Source organism: Carcharodon carcharias, chromosome 2 (genome assembly GCF_017639515.1).
Source record: "Carcharodon carcharias isolate sCarCar2 chromosome 2, sCarCar2.pri, whole genome shotgun sequence".
Taxonomy (NCBI): Eukaryota; Metazoa; Chordata; class Chondrichthyes; order Lamniformes; family Lamnidae; genus Carcharodon; species Carcharodon carcharias.
In genome coordinates, this window is record NC_054468.1 from 38,855,143 (window position 1) to 38,875,656 (window position 20,514).

Genomic DNA, 20,514 nt, shown 5'->3' on the forward strand with positions numbered 1-20,514 from the left:
ACTTGTTCCAGTCCTACTCAGGTCCCTCCCACAACTCTCTTTCCACTGCATCGATGAGTATCGGTGCCACTTCATGCTCTCACCTGGACCTGCAAAAATGTATCAATTTTTTTTTCTTCCAATCTCCACCCCTCTCTCACCTTCAAATTGTCCATCTCCAAACACTTCCTTTCTCTTCCTTGACCTTTCTGTCTCCATTCTGGTGATAGACTGTCCACCAATATTCATTACAAGCCCACTGACTCCCACAGCCACCTCAACTATAACTCCTCATACCCTACTTCCTGTAAGGACTCCATCACATTCTTCCAGTTCCTCCGCCTCTGTTGCATCTGTTCAGATGGTGCCACTTTCCAAAACAGTGCTTCTGAGATGTCTTCCTTTTCTCTTAACCGAGGTATTCCGCACCCCCCCCACCCCACCCACCCCCACTGTGGTTGACAGGGCCCTCAACCGTGTCTGACCCATCTCCTGCACCTCTGCCCTCACCCCTTCCCCTCCGTCCCAGAACCACGATGGGGTCCCCCTTGTCCTCACTTATCACCCCATCAGCCTCCGCACTCAAAGGATCATCCTCCACCATTTCCGCCAACTCCAGCATGATGTCACCAGCAAACACATCTCCCCCTCAACCCCTCTGTCAGCATTCTGTAGGGACCATTCTCTACATGCACTGGAGGCGGTTCGGAGGAGCTTTACTAGATTTACACCTGGAATGAGTGGGTAGTCTTATGAGGAAAGGTTGGAAAGACTGGGCTTGTTTCCACTGGAGTTTAGAAGAGTGAGGGGTGATTTGATTGAAGTATACAAGATCCTGAACGGCCTCGACTAGGTGGACGTCCAAAAGATGTTTCCTCTTGTGGGTGAGTCCAGAACTAGAGGGCACTGTTTTAAAATTAGGGACCGCTCGTTTAGGGCAGAGATGAGCAGATTTTTTTTCTCTCAGAGGATTGTATGACTTTGGAACTCTGCCTCAGAAGACGGTGGAGGTGGGGTCATTGAATATTCTTAAGGCAGAAGTAGATAGATTCTTGTTAGGCAAGGGAATCAAATGTTATTGGGGTTAGGCGGGAATGTGGAAATCGAAACATAAGAAGATCAGCCATGATCTTATTGAATGGCGGAGCAGGCTCGAGGTCTTATACTCTTATGTGACATCCTGGTCCACTCCTCCATCACCACTAACTCCTCATCCCCTTGCCATGGCACCTTCCCATGCAATTGCAGAAGGTGCAACACCTGTCCCTTTACCTCCTCCCTCCTCATCGTCCAAGGGCCCAAACATTCCTTTCAAATGAAGCAGTACTTCACTTGCATATCCTTCAATTTGGTCTACTGCATTTGCTACTCCGAATGCATTCTCCACCAGATTGGGGAGACCAAATGCAATCTGGGCGACCACTTTGCAGTACACCATCACTCAGTCTGCAAGCATGACACAGACCTCCCTGTCCCTTACAACAAAAGCAAAAAATGCTGGAAAAACTCAGCAGGTCTGACAGCGTATGTGGAGAGAAAGACAGAGTTAACGTTTCGAGTCCATAAGACTTTTCTTCAAAGCTAAAGGGAAATATAAATGTGGTGAAATATATATTGTTTAAAAAGGGCAGAACAGGTGAAGCTGGATAGAAGGCTAGCGTTAGGTGGAGGCAAAGGAGAGATTGCGAAAGGTGTCATAAACAAAAGGTCAAAGGGTTGTTAATAGTGGTGGTACTGACTAAAGGAGGTGCTAATGGTGACCTTAATTGTGGAAAGCAGAATGTGATAATGGCAGGATCACCAGGGTAAGCACTCTGGAAAGTGACAGATAGCCCTAGTGGGGGTGGGGTGGGGGGAAGGGAAGGTGGTGGGAAAAAAGATCGAAAAGGCTAAAAGCTGGGAATAATACAATGAATAAAAATGGAAATAAATTTGAAAAATAATAATAATGAAAATAAGTGGGGGGAAATAAATAACTATTAAAAAATAAAAATGAATAAGAGAAAAGGGGGAGATCAAAAAGCGGTGGGGATGGAATAGAGAGTTCATGGTCTGAAGTTGTTGAACTCATTGTTAAGACCGGAAGGCTTCCTGTCCCTTGCCTTTTCAACACACCATCCTGCTCTCATGCCCCCATGTCCATCCTTGGCCTGCTGCAATGTTCCAGCAAACTGGAGGAACAGCATCTCATCTTCTGATTAGGCACCTTACAGCCTTCCGGACTTAACATTAAGTTCAACAGTTTCAAACAATGTACCCTCTCCTCCATCTTTACCCCTTTTATAATCCAATTTTTTAAAGATGTTTTTCTACTTATTTATTCATTTTTTAAATTCTCCCTCTCCCCCCCCCCCCACCCCACCCCCCCCCCCCCCACCCCCGCACCCCCCCCCCCCCCCACCCCCCCCCCCCACCGCCCCCCCCACCCACCCCATTCCCCAACAGGGCCATCTGTCACTTGTTTCTATGTTGTGCTTTCACAGGGTGCTGACCCTTCTTCTGCTATTAACACATTCTGCTATTTTACCTTTATGCCACTATCAGCACCTTCTTTAGACTTTACCACTACCATTAACACTCCCTTTTTCTTGTGTCCATAGCATCTCTGTCAATCTCTCTTTAGCTCCCACCTTTCCCTGATCTTCTATCTTGCTCCACCTGCTCCACCCCCCTTAAACAGTTTAAAATCCATCGCATTTCTATTTCTCTTTAGCTCTGAAGAAAAGTCATACCGGCTCGAAATGTTAACTCTGCTTCTCTCTCCACAGATGCTGTCAGACCTGCTGAGTTTTTCCACTATTTTCTGTTTTTATTTCAGATTTCCAGCATCCGCAGTATTTTGTTTTCATCGCAGGGGTGAATAGGATTTGGTACAAGTTAGGCTAGAGGCAAGGAGTGTCTTGAAAAGAAAACCTAACATCATCTGATTGAGCTGGGCAGGAATCACTCCTGGTTGAACACAGATAAGATGTTATGCATGCATTAACACATTTATATTGAAAGGGTTAACAGCTGTGCAAAGATAACAATGTTGTTCAAGTGTACTTTTTATTTTCATGATCATATGTTTGTAACTCTGTAGGATTTAACTTTAATCAGAAATTGTTAAATTAGGAGTCAGGAGCTCACTTCCAAAGTGAATCCATTTTGTACTCAAAGTGAGAATCATTAACATTCTGTTATTCATGAAGACATTGGCTGCATTATATTATTTCTAAATCCAATTTTCATTTATCTAGGCAGGTGAAAAGGTTATTCTAAAATTTGAACAGGCAAGAATGGCAATGATGATTATTCTGATTTGTAAACCAGCAATCAAAAATTGGTGTTGAACTCCCTAATTATAAGGTTAATTTTCTCATTTAATCATGATACAATGGCCATAAAATACATGCAAGCTTTTTAAAATATATATAAACTATATATATCACCTGGCAACAGTAATCAACTATACATTGGCCTGCTTTCATTTTAATTTTAAAGGACCAAAAGCAGCTAAATTAGTGAGAACACTTCTTTCAGTCACCAAAGCTGAGTTGTGGCATATTAACATCCTCACATAATTATTGGAGGTGTTACGTATACTTTACAATGTGGTTTGTTGCAAATCTGTATTTCAACCTTTAATATTGTTGATGCTCCTACACCTGTTCCTGCAATATGTATCAGCGTTCAGAGACCTTGAATACATTAAAGGCAGAAACCTGCCTGTGCAACACCTGTTTTTCCAGGTACCTTAAAGGCCCCTTTTGCCTCTAATATGGCAGGGAGGAAGCACCCGTTCATTACAAGCCAGAAAGGTGCCGCCTGTTGTATTGGTAAAGGTCAAAAAAATTGGCTTGTAGTACCCATGCCTAAAACAGACAATAGTCCCTTTGCATAAGTGAATAAGGTGCTTAATCTCTGTTTGAGGTCCCAACTGCACGCCTGAGACAGCCAGTGCTGGCTGTACTCAGGAAAACCAGGTCTACATACAGCCTTAAAGAGACCACTGCACACTGCAACCAGCAAGGTAAGATTTCAAAATATATGCACTTATCGAGGAGCTGGAAGGAGCAGAAGTGCGTTCCCAGACTTTACATTCAAAGAATCAAAGAATGTGGACCTCTGCCAGTCATCATATCCAACTTTGAACTGATGTCACCACATCACCCAACCGCTTTGGCACCCCAATGTCCATTCTCATTGTTTCCCTACCCAGTCACATTGCTTACCCGATGCTCATTGCTAGCATTGCAGCAGCCTGATCTTGCATCCCATCTCATTTCTGCTGAATTAAAACTGATTTTTATAGCTCATCTTTTAATCAATACTTCATAATATTAAGAATTAACTGTAACTTTGGCACCCTCTGGCCTCTTATACAGCTGGGTCATTAGCTTGGATAAACTTCCTGATTTTGATCCAGCATGCTTTAATTCCCCCCATGGACCTGCTCATCCAGCCCTCCAAGATCTCCATGCTTCTCCAATTTTGGTCTCTTTTGCACCTCAGATTTCCTTCACTCTACCATTTATCTTCCTTTTAAGACATCCATTTATCTCCCTTTTAAGACCTACCTTTTTGACCAAGTTTTTGGTCACCTGTTCTTATCTCTCCTCGCGACTCGGTATCAAATTTTGTCGATAACACTCCTGTAAAGCACCTTGGGAGTTTTATCACTGTAAAGGCACTATATAAATGCAGGTTGTTGTTGTTTAATATATTATCTAAAATTCCTTGTAAGAGAGAACTGCAATAGCTCAGTGCTGTTTTCATCACTGAGGCTTGGGTTCAAATCCAGTTTAGACAATTTTTTTGTGAGCTGTAAGAGTTCTCTGTGAGCTGAGTTTCAGCAATGTTATTCCAGTTCCAGGGTGATGTAAACCTGAAGAGAATGCCAAATTGGGTAGAAGTCAGCATGAAACTGATGCTGTACTTCTACACGCTAGATGGATGGTTGGTGCTTCAGTGCATTGCTGAGTAGTGCTTTACTCTATGTAAGTCTGTGCTGTGCCTGATAGTGAGTGTCAAGAGTGAAAACATGGGGCTGAATTTTCCCCCCATTGGTGGTGGTGGGGGGCTGGGGGGAGTGCGGGGGGGGGGGAGTTGATGGGCAGGCGCGTATGGGCGTGCTTCCAATTGGCACCCCTGATCAGAGGGGAGCTGCCATTTTATGTGGGTGGGCCTTACGTGGCCCACCCAGCCTGACTTCTGCACAGAAGCGCTATGCGCTCCCTGTGCGGGCAGGTGGGGGGGAATGCCTAAAATCGAGAGTGCGCTCTTTTGCGCATGCGCATGAAAGAGTGCACTCATCTCCCTGAGGCTAAGTGCAGCCTCAGGGAGATTGGCTGTAAATGTAAAAAAGATAAAAATAGAAAAATAAAATTTCTCTTACATGTCCCCTCATGTGACAATGTCACACAAGTTGGGATATGTCCATAATTTTTACAAAATCTTTATTCAAATTTTTAAAGCCTACATGAAACCTCATCCCGCATGTAGATGAGGTCACATGTTTTTCTGGTTGCCGCCAGGGTTCCTGGCCTGCCCGCCTACCTTAAGGTTGGATGGGCAGGTACTTTAATTACTTAATCAATCCTGTCAATGGCCTCAATTGGCCATTGACAGGTCAGCGGGTGTGTAGCCGATTTTGCTGCGCCCCCGCCTTCCTGAAAATTTAAATTGGGCACGGTGAAGTCAGGAGTTCCGCCCGACGTCACCGCGCATCATTTTACGTGTCGGCAAGTGGGCCCCGCCCCCACTCGCCAACTCGTAAAATTCTGCCCATGACATCTGCACTGACATCTTCCTTTAATGAGCATCAAAAATATACATTTGGAAAAGAGTAAGTGAATATCTGTATTTGTGTTCTGCTATACAAAGGCGTATGCAATACATTTGTCTAAATAGCAGATTTACTTACTCATGTTCCTTTGTGCATGTGACTGTGTAATTGGTTAGTTCTTCCTTTATCAGTGTCGATACAAATTTATTTTTATATAAAACTTTATGGGCAATTTTAACCCTATTTACCCCAATTCCTTGCATTGGTTAATTTGCAAGTCAAAGAAACCTCTTTACCCAGAGAGTGGTGAGAATATGGATCTTGCTACCACAGGCAGTATAGATATATTTAAAGAGAAACTAAGTAAGCATATGAGATAGAAAGAAATAGAGGTTTATGCTGATAAGAGTCAGAAGAGGAAGAATGGGAGGAGGCTTGAGTGGCTCATAAATGCTGGTATAGACTGGCTGGGCTAAATGACCTGAATATTCTATGTAAAAAAAAATCCATTATTCAGGTAGCTTACGGGGAAGTGGTGTTGGGATGGCACCACAAGGAAAGTTTAGACCTTCAGAAACCCCCTCTTCGTGGCTTAGCTAAGTGGTGTGGACTGGCCTTTGATCCCTGCTGGCTGGTTTTGGTCAGGCAATCAAAGCATGCAGACAATGCTCAAGAGGTAAAATCTCTCAGGCCTCTGCTGATATCAGGATGGTTTGCTGCTCATCTCTGCCCTGCTCATCCAATTTATGCACCAAGTTGAAATCAGGGCTTTTCTTCCTGGCATAGTTGCAGCTATGGCTACAACACCAGCAACCTGCTGCCCCAAATGTTAATGGCACAAGATCTTTACCAAAAAGTGTTTGACAAACCTTTTTCACTTGGGAAGAAAAACAAATATTTTTGGTACAATAATGATGTTTGCAACTGACCCAATGATTTCAAGGTAATTCACCACATTATGCCATGTGTTTGCAAACATTTTCCAGCCTCTTTTTCACAAAGACTGTGCTCCTTTTATATCAAATGAATTTGATAACATAGGCATTGTTGTTTTTTTGTAGTAACAGACAAACAGAGTTGTTATCGCAGCCAAAAACAACGCCACCATTTCCATATTCACCTCAACTGCTGCCTTTCTCACTTTCACCATGTTAATCGCTTCACTGGGTTTTTCTGTAACTCTTTTCTGGCTGATGTCAAGTTAAAGTTAATTTTCTTTCATTGTTGAAAAGTTTTAAAAATGAGTTGCACATTCTTCGTGACTTCAGGAAACTATTGATTAAAAATTCAGGGCATACCGCGGACGGTGTTGAAATGTAATTCAGACTATAAAATGGACATAAGATCTCCTACAAAAACATCATTTAAGATGCATATCTTAGGATATGCTTCTCAGAGGAGGTTAAATGAATGCACAACAACACCTGTATGAAAGTTCAGTTTGTAATTTTTGGCCATGCATTGTCACTTTTACACACAATTAGTATTCTGTACAAGTGCACTTATGGAACTCATTCAACTTCTGACGGTATCCTTTTGTTGATTACACAAATAAGTTCAGAGGTATTTGATTGCAGCAAAAACAGTCAGCTGTTAGCCACTGGTTGGTAGTTTTAGAAATAAAAATAAGTTTCAGGTCCAGTGAGTTTATAGACAGTCAAACCTTCAGATACACGACCTACTGAGTTTAGCTGCCGTTAGCCTCTCTTCAGTGTGTATTTGAAGAGGATGAATTAATGATAAAGGTCAAGCAGTTTAGATTATAACTGAAACCCTTTGGTGTCCTGTAATGAAGGTAAAACCGGACAAAGGAGAAGAAAGTTGGTGAAATCTCACAGGGATGTAAACCCTATCCTTATATATTGTACATAGTACAAACTCTATCTCAGTGAAAACAAGATAATGCTGGAATTGCTTAGCTGGCGGAGAGAAACAGAGCCTGAATTTTCGCTCCTGAGTTGGGTGCACAGAGCCAGGAAAATTACCCACTCTGCAATCCCGGCTTGGGAGAAAGTGTCCTGGATGGTCTGATTTTGGTTCCGGGGATCCAGGTGCTAATAGGGGTTGGGCCTGCTGACCCGGAAACAGTTCGGAGTCAGCCACAGGTGCTGCTAGGTTCAGAGGCAAAGTATAAACAAAATAAAGCTCTATAGAGACACAAACCCCTTACACCCATGCATCCCCATGCCCCATCCACGCCAACCTATGCTACCTCATGCCATCTACCCATCCCATGGCCCCCCAATACCTTCCATGCCAATCTATGCCCCTCACCCATTTCCTTATGGCCCTTTATAGCCCCAATGCCAACTCATCCAGTATCCACCATGTGCAGGCTTCAGGGCACATGCTGAGATGAAATACAATAAAGTTCTGTCTGTTGATGACTTCATTATTTAAAAAAGAAACATTCTTGCTGATAAAAGCCATTTACTACATTTAAAATCCTTTAACTACTTAATCCCTTATAAAAAAAACCAGCATTTGCAATCCTAGCCCCACATCAAAGACTCGTAATCACTTGGAGCTGTCAATCAAACTGAATTGACAGGCAGCCTACCTGACTACCTATGAAAGGTAGTTATTGTAGAATCAGTTATACAGCACAAATACTTTAATGATAACCCCTCCAGGCTTATGTTAACAGACAGAGTGAAATGGCAAGCACTGATTTTTTTCAATGACACACTGTTTATCCATTTTTAAGCATATGAATGCCTAATTTTAATAAACCCAAAGGACATTGATGTCTCCCAAAGGGCACTTGACCTCTCCCAAAGGTATCCCTAGACCTATCCAAAAAGGTAACTTACGTCTTCAAAAGGGTGCTCTAACTCTCCAAGGAACAGCAATAAGTTTAGGCCTACTCTTTAAAAATATGAAGTCCACAAGTTGTGTTTTGGGCATCCCACTAACAAAATTTGGATTTGTTTGAAGGCAGCTGCACTTTTACATGTGTATATGCCTCTGTGAACCACTTATGTGCAAACTGAAACCTTCCCCCATTTCCCCCTCCCCAACGAAAATGGTGGGTGCTGGGTTTGGGGGGGTGGGACTTCCAGAATGGGGGTTCAGAAACCATTTTTGGTAAGCCTGAGACCACATCCATCATCGTGAAAATTCAGGCCAACATTTTATATCAAAGATCTTTCATCAAAAATGAGGAAAGATAGAAATTTTATGTCAGTGGAAGCATGGAGGAGACAGGAAAAACAAAAAGCAAAGTCTGTGGGCAGGAGAACAAGAAACAAAGGTTGTGTGTCCAGATGAGGTGTGAATGACTATATAGCAGCCATCTGAATGCAACATGAAGGGATAAAGAAAAAAACAAGCCAGCAAAATAAAAAAAACAAAAAATAAGATGGAAGCAGAGGTTATGATCTCAAGTTGTTAAACTTAACATCGAGTCCAGAAGGCTGGAGAATCCTGATATGAAAGATGAGGTGATGTTCGTTGAGCCTGCGTTGAGCTTCATTGGAACACTGTAGCAGGCAGAGGATGGAAATATCAGAGTGGGAGCAAGGTGGGGAATTAAAATGACAAGTGACAAGAAGCTCGGGGTCATGCTTGCAGACTGAACGGAAGTGTTCCGCAAAGCGGAACATATTCAGCAAAGTGATCACCCAGTCTACATTTGGTCTCCCCAGCATAGAAGAGACCACTTCGTGAACAGTGAATACAGTATACTAAATTGAAAGAAGTAAAAATAAATCGCTGTTTCACTTGAAAGGAGTGTTTGGGGCCTAGGGTGGCGAGAAAGGAAGAGGTAAAAGGACAGGCATTGCATCTTTTTTTTATTCATTCAAGGGGAGAGGGCTTCGCTGGCTGGGCCAGCATTTATTGCCTATCCCTCACTGCCCTTGGGAAGGTGGTGGTGAGCTTCCTCCTTGAATCACTGCTGTCCCTGTGGTGTAGGTACGTCCACAGTGCTGTTAGGAAGGGAGTTCCAGGATTTTGATCCAGTGACAGTGAATGAACGGCGATATAGTTCCAAGTCAGTGTGGTGAGTGACTTGGAGGGGAACTTCCAGGTGGTGGTGTTCCCATCTATCTGCTGCCCTTGTCCTTCTAGATGGTAGTGGTCGTGGGTTTGGAAGGTGCTGTTGAAAGAGCTTTGGTGAATTCCTACAGTGCATCTTGGAGATGGTACACACTGCTGCTACTATGCGTCGGTTGTGGAGGGAGTGTGTTTGTGGATGTGGTGCCAATCAAGCAGACTTCTTTGCCCTGGATGGTGTCTAGCACCTTGAGTGTTGTGGCAGATGCACTCATCCAGGCAAGTGGAGAGTATTCCATCACACTCCTGACTTGTGCCTTGTAGATGGTGAACTGGCTTTGGTGAATCAGGAGGTGAGTGACTTATTGCACAATTCCTAGCCTTTGACCTACTCTTGTAGCCACAGTATTTACATGGCTAGTCCAGTTCAGTTTCTGGTCAATGGTAACCTCCAGGATGTTGATAGTGGGGGAATTCAGTGATGGTAATGCCATTGAACATCAAGGTGCAAAGGTTGAATTTTCTCTTGTTGGAGATGGTCATTGCCTTACACTTATGTGGCACGAATGTTACTTGCCACTTGACAGCCCAAGCCTGGATATTGTCCAGGTCTTGCTGCATTTGGACATGGAATGATTCAGGATCTGAGGAGTCACGAATGGTGCTGAACATTGTGCAATCATCAGCAAACATTCCTACTTCTGACCTTAAGATGGTAGGAAGGTCATTGATGAAGCTGCTGAAGATGGTTGGGATCAGGACAAAACCTTGAGGAACTCCTGCAGCGATGTCCTGGAGCTGAGATAATTGATCCCCAACAACCACAGCCATCTTCCTTTGTGCTAGGAATGACTCCAACCAGTAGTGAGTTTTCCCCCTGATTCCCATTGACTCCAGTTTTGCTAGGGCTCCTTGATGCCACACTCTGTCAAATGCTGCCTTGATGTCAAGGGAAGTCACTCTCACCTCGCCTTGGGAATTCAGCTCTTTTGTCCATGTTTGAACAAAGGCTGTAATAAGGTCAGGAGCTGAGTGGCCTTGGCAGAACACAAACTGGGCATCATTGAGTAGGTTATTGCTAAGCAAGTGCCACTTAATAACATTGTTGATGATCCCCTTCATCACTTTGCTGATTATGGAAAATAGACTGATGGACTGATGGGGCAGTAATTGGCCCGGGTTGGATTTGTCCTGCTTTTTGTGCACAGGACATACAGGGCAATTTTCCATATAGCTGGGTAGATGCCAGTGTTGTAGCTGTACTGTAACAGCTTGTCTAGGGGCGCGGCAAGCTCTAGAGCACAATCTTCAGTACTATTGCCGGAATATTCCCAAGGTCCATAGCCTTTGCAATATCCAGTGCCTTCAGCTATTTCTTGATATCATGTGGAGTGAATCGAATTGGCTGAAGAATGGCACCTGTGATGCTGGGGACCTCCAGAGGAGGCCAAGATGGATCATCCACTTGGTACTTCTGGCTGAAGTTTGTAACAAATGCTTCAGCCTTATCTTTTGCCCTTATGTGATGGGCTCCTCCATCATTGAGGATGGGGATATTTGTGGAGCCTTCTCCTCTAGTGAGTTGTTTAATTGTCCACCACTATTCACGGCTGGATGTAGCAGGACTGCAGAACTTTGATCTGATCCGTTGGTTGTGGGATTGCTTAGCTCTATCTATCACTTGCTGCTTATGCTGTTTGGCACACAAGTAGTCCTGTGTTATAGCTTCACCAGGCTGATACCTAATTTTTAGGTATACCTGCTGCTGCTCCTGGTATGCCACTATTTATTGAACCAGGGTTGGTCCCCTGGCTTGATGGTAATGGTAGAGTGGGGGATAGGCCGGACCATAAGGTTACAGGTTGGGTTCGAAGACAATTCTGCTGCTTCTGATGGCCCACAGCACCTCATGGATGCCCAGTCTTGAGTTGCTAGATCTGTTGGAAATCTATCCCATTTAGCATGGTGGTAGTGCCACACAACACAGTGGAGGGTATCCTCAATGTGAAGACGGGACTTCATCTCCACATGGATTTTGCGTGGTCACACCTACTGAAACTGTCATGGACAGATGCATCTGCAGCAGGCAGGTTGATGAGGATGAGGTCAAGTATGTTTTTCCCTCTTATTGGTCCCCTCAGCACCTGCCGCAGACCCAGTCTAGCAACTATGTCATTTAGGACTCGGTCAGCTCAGTCAGTAGTGGTGCTACCAAGCCACTCTTTGTGATGGACATTGAAGTCCCCTACCCAGAGTACATTCTGCGCCCTTGCCACCCTTAGTGCTTCCTCCAAGTTGTGTCCAAAATGGAGGAGCACTGATTGATCAGCTGAAGGAAGGCAATACATGGTAATCAGCAGGAGGTTTCCTTGCTCATGTTTGACTTCATGGGGTCCAGATTCAATGTTGACAACTCCCAGGGCAACTCCCTCCCTACTGTATACCATTGTGCACCCACCTCTGCTGGGTCTGAGCTGCTGGTGGAACAGGACATACCCAGGGATGGTGATGGTGGTGCCTGGGACATTATCTGTAAGATATGATTCCGTGAGGGTGACTACGTCAGGCTGTGACTTGACTAATCTGTGAGACAGCTCTACAAATTTTGGCACTAGCCCCCAGATGTTAGTAAGGAGGACTTTGCAGGGTCAACCAGGCTGAGATTCCTGTTGGCGTTTCCAGTGCCGAGGTTGATGCCAGGTGGTCCGTCCAGTTTCATTCCTTTTTTGTGACATTGTAGCAGTTTTTAATACAACTGAATAGCTTGCTCAGATTCAGATTCATTATTTCAGATTCAGTTACATTGCTCTGGGTCTGGAATCAGACCAGATAAGGACGGCAGATTTCCTTCCCTAAAGAACATTAGTGAAGCAGATGGGTTTTTTTACAACAGTCGACAATGTTTTCATGGTGATGATTAGACTTTTAATTCAAGATTTTCATTGAATTCAAATTCCACAATCTGCTGTGGTGAGATTTGAACTCAGGTCCCCGGAGCATTACCCTGGGCCAGCGAAAATACCACTATGCCATCAGCTCTACCCTCTCCTGCACTTTGGATGGAAAGGTGCCATAGGGAAGGAAAAGTGTATTGGGGTAACTAAGGAGTGGGCCAGTGCATCATGGAGGCAATGGTCCCTTCAGAATGCTGAAAGGAGAGGGCAGGGGAAGATGTGTTTTGTGGCATCATGCTAGAGTTGGCAGAAACAGTGATTTATTTTTTGTTTTGCCGTCTTATTTCTTCTTTTATCCCTTCATGTTGCTTTCAGTTGGCTGCCGTATTGCCATTCACCCCTCAAACATACCCACCAATTCATGGGAGACCCTCACTTATGGTGACCAACCAAAACGGAGAATGCTCATTTGGGAAGGCAGCGAACACATCAAGAGACTTTGTCGGGAACATGCGGAGGTGAAGTTGAGGCATTGGAGTGATCACATAAACCACCAAACAACCCATCTACCCAACCCTTCAAGCACCACCTGCCCCTCGTGTGGCAGAGTCTGCGGATTGGACTTATCAACCATCTCTGAACCCATTGAACAGTAGTAAAAGCAAGTGATCTTGATCCTGTGGGATAGCCTAAGAAGAAAGAACCCTTACCTTTCATATCAGTTGGTCTGCATACGAAGCCTTCAAGTAAAAATCCATGTAACTTCACTTTCTCCGTTTAGAAAACAGAAAAGTAGAAGCAGGAGCCTGCTCTGCCATTCAATATGATCTTGGCTGATCCTCTATCTCAAAACTGCGTTCTCCCCATACCCCTTGATGCCGTTAGAGTCTAGAAAACTATCTATTTCCTTCTTAAATATATTCAGTGACTTAGCCTCTACAGCCCTCTCTCATAGAGAATTTCACAGGTTCACCACCCTCTGAGTGAAGAAGTTTCTCCTCATCTCAGTCCGAAGTGGCCTACCCCATATCTTGAGACTGTGACCCCTTGTTCTAGACACCCCAGCCAGAGGAAACATCATCCTTGCATCCAGTCTGTCCAGCCCTGTCAGAATATTATACATTTCAATGAGATCTCCTCTCATTCTTCTAAACTGCAGTGAATACAGGCCTAGTTGGCCCAATCTCTCCTCATATGACAATCCTGCCATCCCAGGAATTAGTCTGGTGTACCTTCGCTGCACTCCCTCTATGGCAAGTATATCCTTTCTTAGGTAAGGAGACCAAAACTCCACTCACTACTCCAGGTGTGGTCTCACCAAGGCCCTGTATGGATGACTTTAAACATTCCCTTTGAATTCTTATTACATGGCAGTTATTGTGGCTGCGCATGTTGGAAATGTGAAATCAAAACAGAAAATGCTGGAAATATTCAGCAGGTCTGGCGGTATCTGTGGAGAGGAACCAGGATTAATGTCTGTGGCCTTTCTGATGATAGTTCAGTGTGACAGTTCTGATGAAAGATGTCGGCTTCCCTGGCAACTATTCCTTGCTGGGCTCACAGAAGAGATACAATTCTAACACATTATTGAGAATGGTAACTGAAATGTCTTAACAAACCTCCTTTATCTCGAGTTGATATCATATCTGGAAAGAACATCTTATCCAGCTGGCTGTTTGGATTTAATTCTTATTCCTCAAAATGTGAATTTAGCCCAGTATGTGCTGAGTTCAACTTAAAAGCAAAATTAATACATTATTACAGATCCCGAAAAGAGCATGAAGCAGCACCAAAGTAATCATCGATGTACCGGAGAAAGAGTTGTGGGAGGGGGGCCGGAGTAGGACTGGAACAAGGAATATTCCACATACCCCAAAAAGAGACAGGCATAGCTGGGGCCCATGTGGGTACCCATAGCCACATCTTTTATTTGGAGGAAGTGAGAGGAGTTGAAGGAGAAATTGTTCAGTGTGAGAACAAGTTCAGCCAGACAGAGTAGAGTAGTGGTGGATGGGGATTGTTCGGGCCTCTGTTTGAGGAAGAAGCTAAGGGCCCTCAGACCATCCTGGTGGGGGATTGAGGTGTAGAGGGATTGGACGTTCATGGTGAAGAGAAGGCGGTTGGGGCCAGGGAACTGGAAATTGTTGATGTGACGTAAGGTGTCAGAGGAATCACGGATGTAGGTGGGAAGGGACTGGACAAGGGGAGAGAGAAGGGAGTCAAGATAACAAGAAATGAGTTCCATGGGGCAGGAACAGGCTGACATGATCAGTCTGCCGGTACAGTCCTGTTTGTGGATTTTGGGTACGAGGTAGAAGGTTGGGCGACTATCAGATTGGAAGCTGTGGGAGGAAGATCTTCAGAGGAGATGAGGTCAGTGACAGTCCTGGAAACAATGGCTTGACATTCAGTGGTGGGGTCATGGTCAAGGGAGAGGTAGGAGGAAGTGTCTGCGAGTTGAGGTCAGTGCTCCAGACAGCAACAGTACCACCCTTGTCAGCGGGTTTGATGACAATGTTAGGGTTGGACCTGAGAGAACGGAATGCAGTAAGTTCAGAGAGAGACGGGTTAGAATGGGTGAGAGGAGCAGAGAAATTGAGACAACTGATGTCACGCCGACAGTTCTCTCTGAAAAGATCAGGAGAAGGTAAGAATCCAGAGGGAGGAGTCCAGATGGAGGGAGAATATTGGAGGTGGGTAAAAGGATCTGTTGAATGAAGAGAGGACTCCTGCCCAAAGAAGCGAGCACAGAGACGAAGGCAGTGGAAGAAGAGTTCAGCATTGTGCCGAACCCAAAATTCATTGAGATGAGGGCGTAAGGGTATGAAACTAAGTCCTTTGCTGAGCACTGAACGTTCAGCGTGGGAGAGGGGAAGGTCAGGGGGTATAGTGAATACACGGCTGGGGCTGGGATTGGAAGATGGAGGGGGACAGAGGGAAAAATTTATTAATTTTTCTTCCAATCTCCACCCCTCCATCATTTTCACATGGTCCATCTCTGACACTTCCCTTCTCTTCCTTGACCTCTCTGTCTCAATTTCTGGTGATAGACTGTCCACCAATATCCATTACAAACCTACCGACTCCCACAGCTACCTTGACTACAGCTCCTCACATCCCGCTTCCTGTAAGGATTCCATCCCATTCTCTCAGTTCCTTCGCCTCCATCGCATCTTTTCTGATGATGCTACCTTCAAAAACAGTTCCTCTAACATGTCCTCCTTCTTCCTTAACCGAGGTTTTCCACCCACGGTCGTTGACAGGGCCCTCAACCGTGTACGGCCCATCTCACATGCATCCGCCCTCACGCCTTCTCCTCCCTCCCAGAAACATGATAGGGTCCCCCCTGTCCTTCCTTATCACTCCACCAGCCTTCGCATTCAAAGGATCATCCTCCGCCATTTCCGCCAACTCCAGTATGATGCCACCACCAAACACATATTCCCTTCACCCCCCCGGCGGCATTCCATAGGGATCGTTCCCTCCGTGACACCCTGGTCCACTTCTCCATCACCCCCTACTCCTCAACTCCCACCCACGGCACCTCCCCATGCATACGCAAAATATGCAACACCTGTCCCTTCACTTCCTCTCTCCTCACTGTCCAAGGGTCCAAACACTCCTTTCAAGTGAAGCAGCATTTCACTTGCATTTCCCCCAACTTAATCTACTGCATTCATTGCTCCCAATGCAGTCTCCTCTACATTGGAGAGACCAAACGCAGACTGGGCGACCGCTTTGCAGAACACCTGCAGTCTGTCCGCAAGAATGACCCAAACCTCCCTGTCGCTTGCCATTTTAACACTCCACCCTGCTCTCTTGCCCACATGTCTGTCCTTGGCTTGCTGCATTTTTCCAGTGAAGCTCAACGCAAACTGGAGGAACAGCACCTCATCTTCCGACTAGGCACTTTACAGCCTTCCGGACTGAATATTGAGTTCAACAACTGTAGATCTTGAACTCCCTCCTCCATCCTCACCCCCTTTCCATTTCTTCCCCCTCCCTTTTGTTTTTTCCAATAATTTATATAGATTTTTCTTTTCTCACCTATTTCCATTATTTTTAAATCTGTACCTTTTATGTCCTTTTAGTCTTATTTCACCCCACCCCCACTGGAGCTATCTTTACCTTGCGTGTCCCTGCTATCCATTCTTAATTAGCACATCCTTTAGATAATATCACCACCTTCAACACCTCTTTGTTATTTTGTCCATGACATCTTTGATTATCTGCTCCTATCACTGATTGCTTGTCCCTACAACCAACCCCCCCGACTTCTCTCCCCCCCAACCCCCCCACCTTAAACCAGCTTATATTTCACCCCTCTGCTACTTTTACTTAGTTCTGTTGATGGGTCATGAGGACTGGAAACGTCAACTTTGTTCTTCTCCGCTGATGCTGCCAGACCTGCTGAGTTTTTCCCGGTATTTCTGTTTTTGTTTTGGATTTCCAGCATCCGCAGTTTTTTGTTTTTATAAATTGTCAATGAAACCCGACATATGACAGTCATCAGCACTTTGCAGATGTAATTAATAGTTTGATTAATTCTGGTTATTTTATCCTTGAGGACTTATTGGAGATTTACCTCCAGATAATTTGTTGAAATCATTTTCCTGGCTTACTGCCTTTACTTTGCTGGTGTCCCTGACATTTATACTATTCCTCCTCCTTTACTGCCTTCAACATCAAATCATTTTGTAGCACCTTTAGTAGAAAAGCATCCCACATTAAGCTTCATAATTAAATAAGGCAAAACAGATAAAACCATGTATAAGAAACCCAGTTGAGAAGTACAATGATTATAAATCTTTCCTATTAAATGAAAGAAGAATATGACAGGAATACGACAGTGCCCAAACTCACTGACGCAGCAAGCAAGTTAAAGAATTACCAACATTCGTATTCTTTTCAATAGCAACAGGCAGCAATTTTCTGCTCCCACCAGAGGCAAGTACCATGGCAGGCAGGGGCAATAAATTTGGCCTGATGGAAAAAGTCAGTTTCCCGCCGGCAGGAAATTAGTTTGGAATTTTGTTCTCCCAAGAGTGAGGAACAAACCTGGGAGAGAACACGACTGAGCATTTGTGACACACATCTGCATCATAATTATTAGGGCGTCCTTTTAGTCAGCCACTTGTGCAGACGTTAAACTCCACCCACCCGAAAAGACCCACCTCCCACTTCAAGTCGTGCTTTCTCCCAGGTTTGTTCCTCACTCACGGGTCTCATAACATCGAGATCCCAGCAAGATGTGGAGGCTGCCATTTTTTTCTGTGCCATTTGCCACTAGCTGCAGTCAGAGGCAGGGATGAAGGGAAGGAGAGAGGTGGATGCCTCCAAGGACCATGGCTGGTGGAGGGTAGCCAAATCCCGACTCCAAAACTCCATCCTCCTGGGTGAATTGTCGTGGCTCACAAGGGATCATGCTGTTATACTTTCTATGCTGCCAAGGCAATGGTAGACTCATAGATGTTTACAGCACAGAAGGAGGCCATTCAGCCCACCGTGTCTGCATGGATCAACAAAGATCTGACTACACTAATACCATTTTCCATGACATGGCCCATAGCCCTGGAGGTTATGGCAATGCAAGTGAATATCTAAATACTTCTTAAATGTTATAAGAATTTCTGACTCAATCAGGCAGTGAGTTCCAGGCTCCCACCAACCTCTGGGTGAAGAAATTTCTCCTCAACTCCCCTCTTAGCCTTCTACCTCTTACCTTACCTCTCTATAGTCTAGACAAATGGAAAAGTATCCATGTGAGGTTTCTTGCACATTTCTCCCATCACCCTGGTCAGAGAGCAATGTCTCCATACACTTTCATGTATGAACAGGAGGAACAGCCACCTCTGGTCCTCCAGGATATCATTTACCTGGAACGGTTGGGGTGGGGATGCTATATCAAGATGGAGGACAGATGCTGGATTTGAGAAGGGGGGAAATCTGTAAAGGACATGCTCACTTAATGTATCAATTAAATTCGCTCACACATCCACATTGATGATGCAGGCTGCAAGAAACCTTGGCTTGGTAATGGCTCTCATCCAGATGAGGAGAAGGAGGGCCCGTCACAGGTAGGCACAGGGACAAGAGGAGCAAGGCCTGAGCAGCAAGAGGCAGTGGGGCCTCTATAAGGTCAAGAGGCTGGCGAACATGGACCATTGCAGTAGTGAGCATTGGCCCGACAATGGGTGTTTTGCCAGAGGTGCTCTTAACTATGGATGAGCGAGAGGCAATGCCGGAGATGCCCTCGTATGTCCCAGGGTGTGGCTGCTCACATCTGCCAGCTTTTCAAGTACAAGCTGCAGCTGCAAGGACTCTGCAGGAGTAATGTGGAGTTCCAAGCCTGCAAAACCTTTGAAATAAGTCATCAGGACCTTTGACCTCAGGAGGTAACAGCCTGGCAGGTGGCTTCCTGCCCACCTGCCATGAAATTAGCTGAGCTCCTTGCAAATGCATAATTAACGAGCCAAAAAGCTAAAGATCCCACATATCCACCTGCCCTGCACCGCCCCCCCCCCCCCCCCCCCCCCCCCCCAACCCCCCCCAACCCCGGGCAGGAATCATACCGATTTTCCTCACCTCCACTGCACATTCTCCAGAGAGGGAAATTTCTCCCCTTGCATTTGAAGAGCAATTTTAGTGTAGTAACATGGCCCATGGCCCTTTTTTAAACCTGAATGAAGCAAAAGAGTTGAAAGGAATTGAGAGGAAGTAAAGCTAAATGCTATCTGCGGTAAAGTAGAAAACAAAATAGGAATTGGCAAAATCAAATTGTTAGGCTTTAATGATAGCTTTTATTCACATCACACACAGTTGTATTTTTAATACTTGGTGTCTTTATTTCTGAAAGTGCTTCACAAAACATATAACCTAAACACTGTAACTCAGGGCTGGTTTTAGTCAATTGGGTACTTATCTTAATTATATGCTTTATGATTTACTTCAGTGGCTACACAAAACACAATGTTACCAATTATACCAATATTCTTAAGATACAATTTCTCTACTAAAGGGGTAAAAAATGTTTAGAATGATCCATCAGGTAACCTAATAGAATTAAAGATATTGAAGGAGTTCAAGAACTGGATTTAATGCTGCCCACTGCAGTGGGTTTCTTTGAGCCTGGGCCCACTTAATCATGGGAGCGCTCCCGCATCATGTGCCCGGCAGCTGCAAGACCTCCCTGGTTAAGGGGAGGGCAGAAGTTGCTGATGTAAAATTCCCAACCGTCATCAGCAGGATGTCTATTAGATTCATTAATGAGTCAATTAACAACCATTGTCCCTGAGCCCACTGAAATTTGGTGGTGGCTCAGGGATTAAATGAGAACAGCATGGCATTCACACGTCTCCTGAAGGCTGCCCAGCATACACTGTCAGGTGTGCCACTGGCCTTGTGCAGGCTGTGGAAGGGGAGGTGTTTAGGGTGAGGAGTGTTCCTTGGCTTCAGGCACTGTGTGTGATCCCCAAACTGTTCCCATCACCTCTGATCTGAGGTCCCGCCATGATCCTGAGCTTCTGGTGGTTGGAGAGCTGCCTTTGGACGGCAGCTCTTGGTAGGCGTGACTTTTGCTGCCGGGGCCCTGAATCCCGTGCAAGGCCTGACTGCAGCCACTTAAGTGCTTGAAGGGCACTTCATACCTTCAGGCCTCACAGATGGAACTGACGGTGGTTCATCACCAATTCTCTGGACAATGGGCGAGACCTCCGTTGGCCTGACCACATCCAGCCCCAAGATGCAGTTGGATACTACACATTTTGAGTTGAAATGCCAGTGAGTTGAGCTTAATAGGCTGAATGGGATTTTCTCATCCTTAACTTAAAGCTCTGCTTTTAAACAAAAGAAAAGCCTATGCTGTCCTTTTTTAAAAAA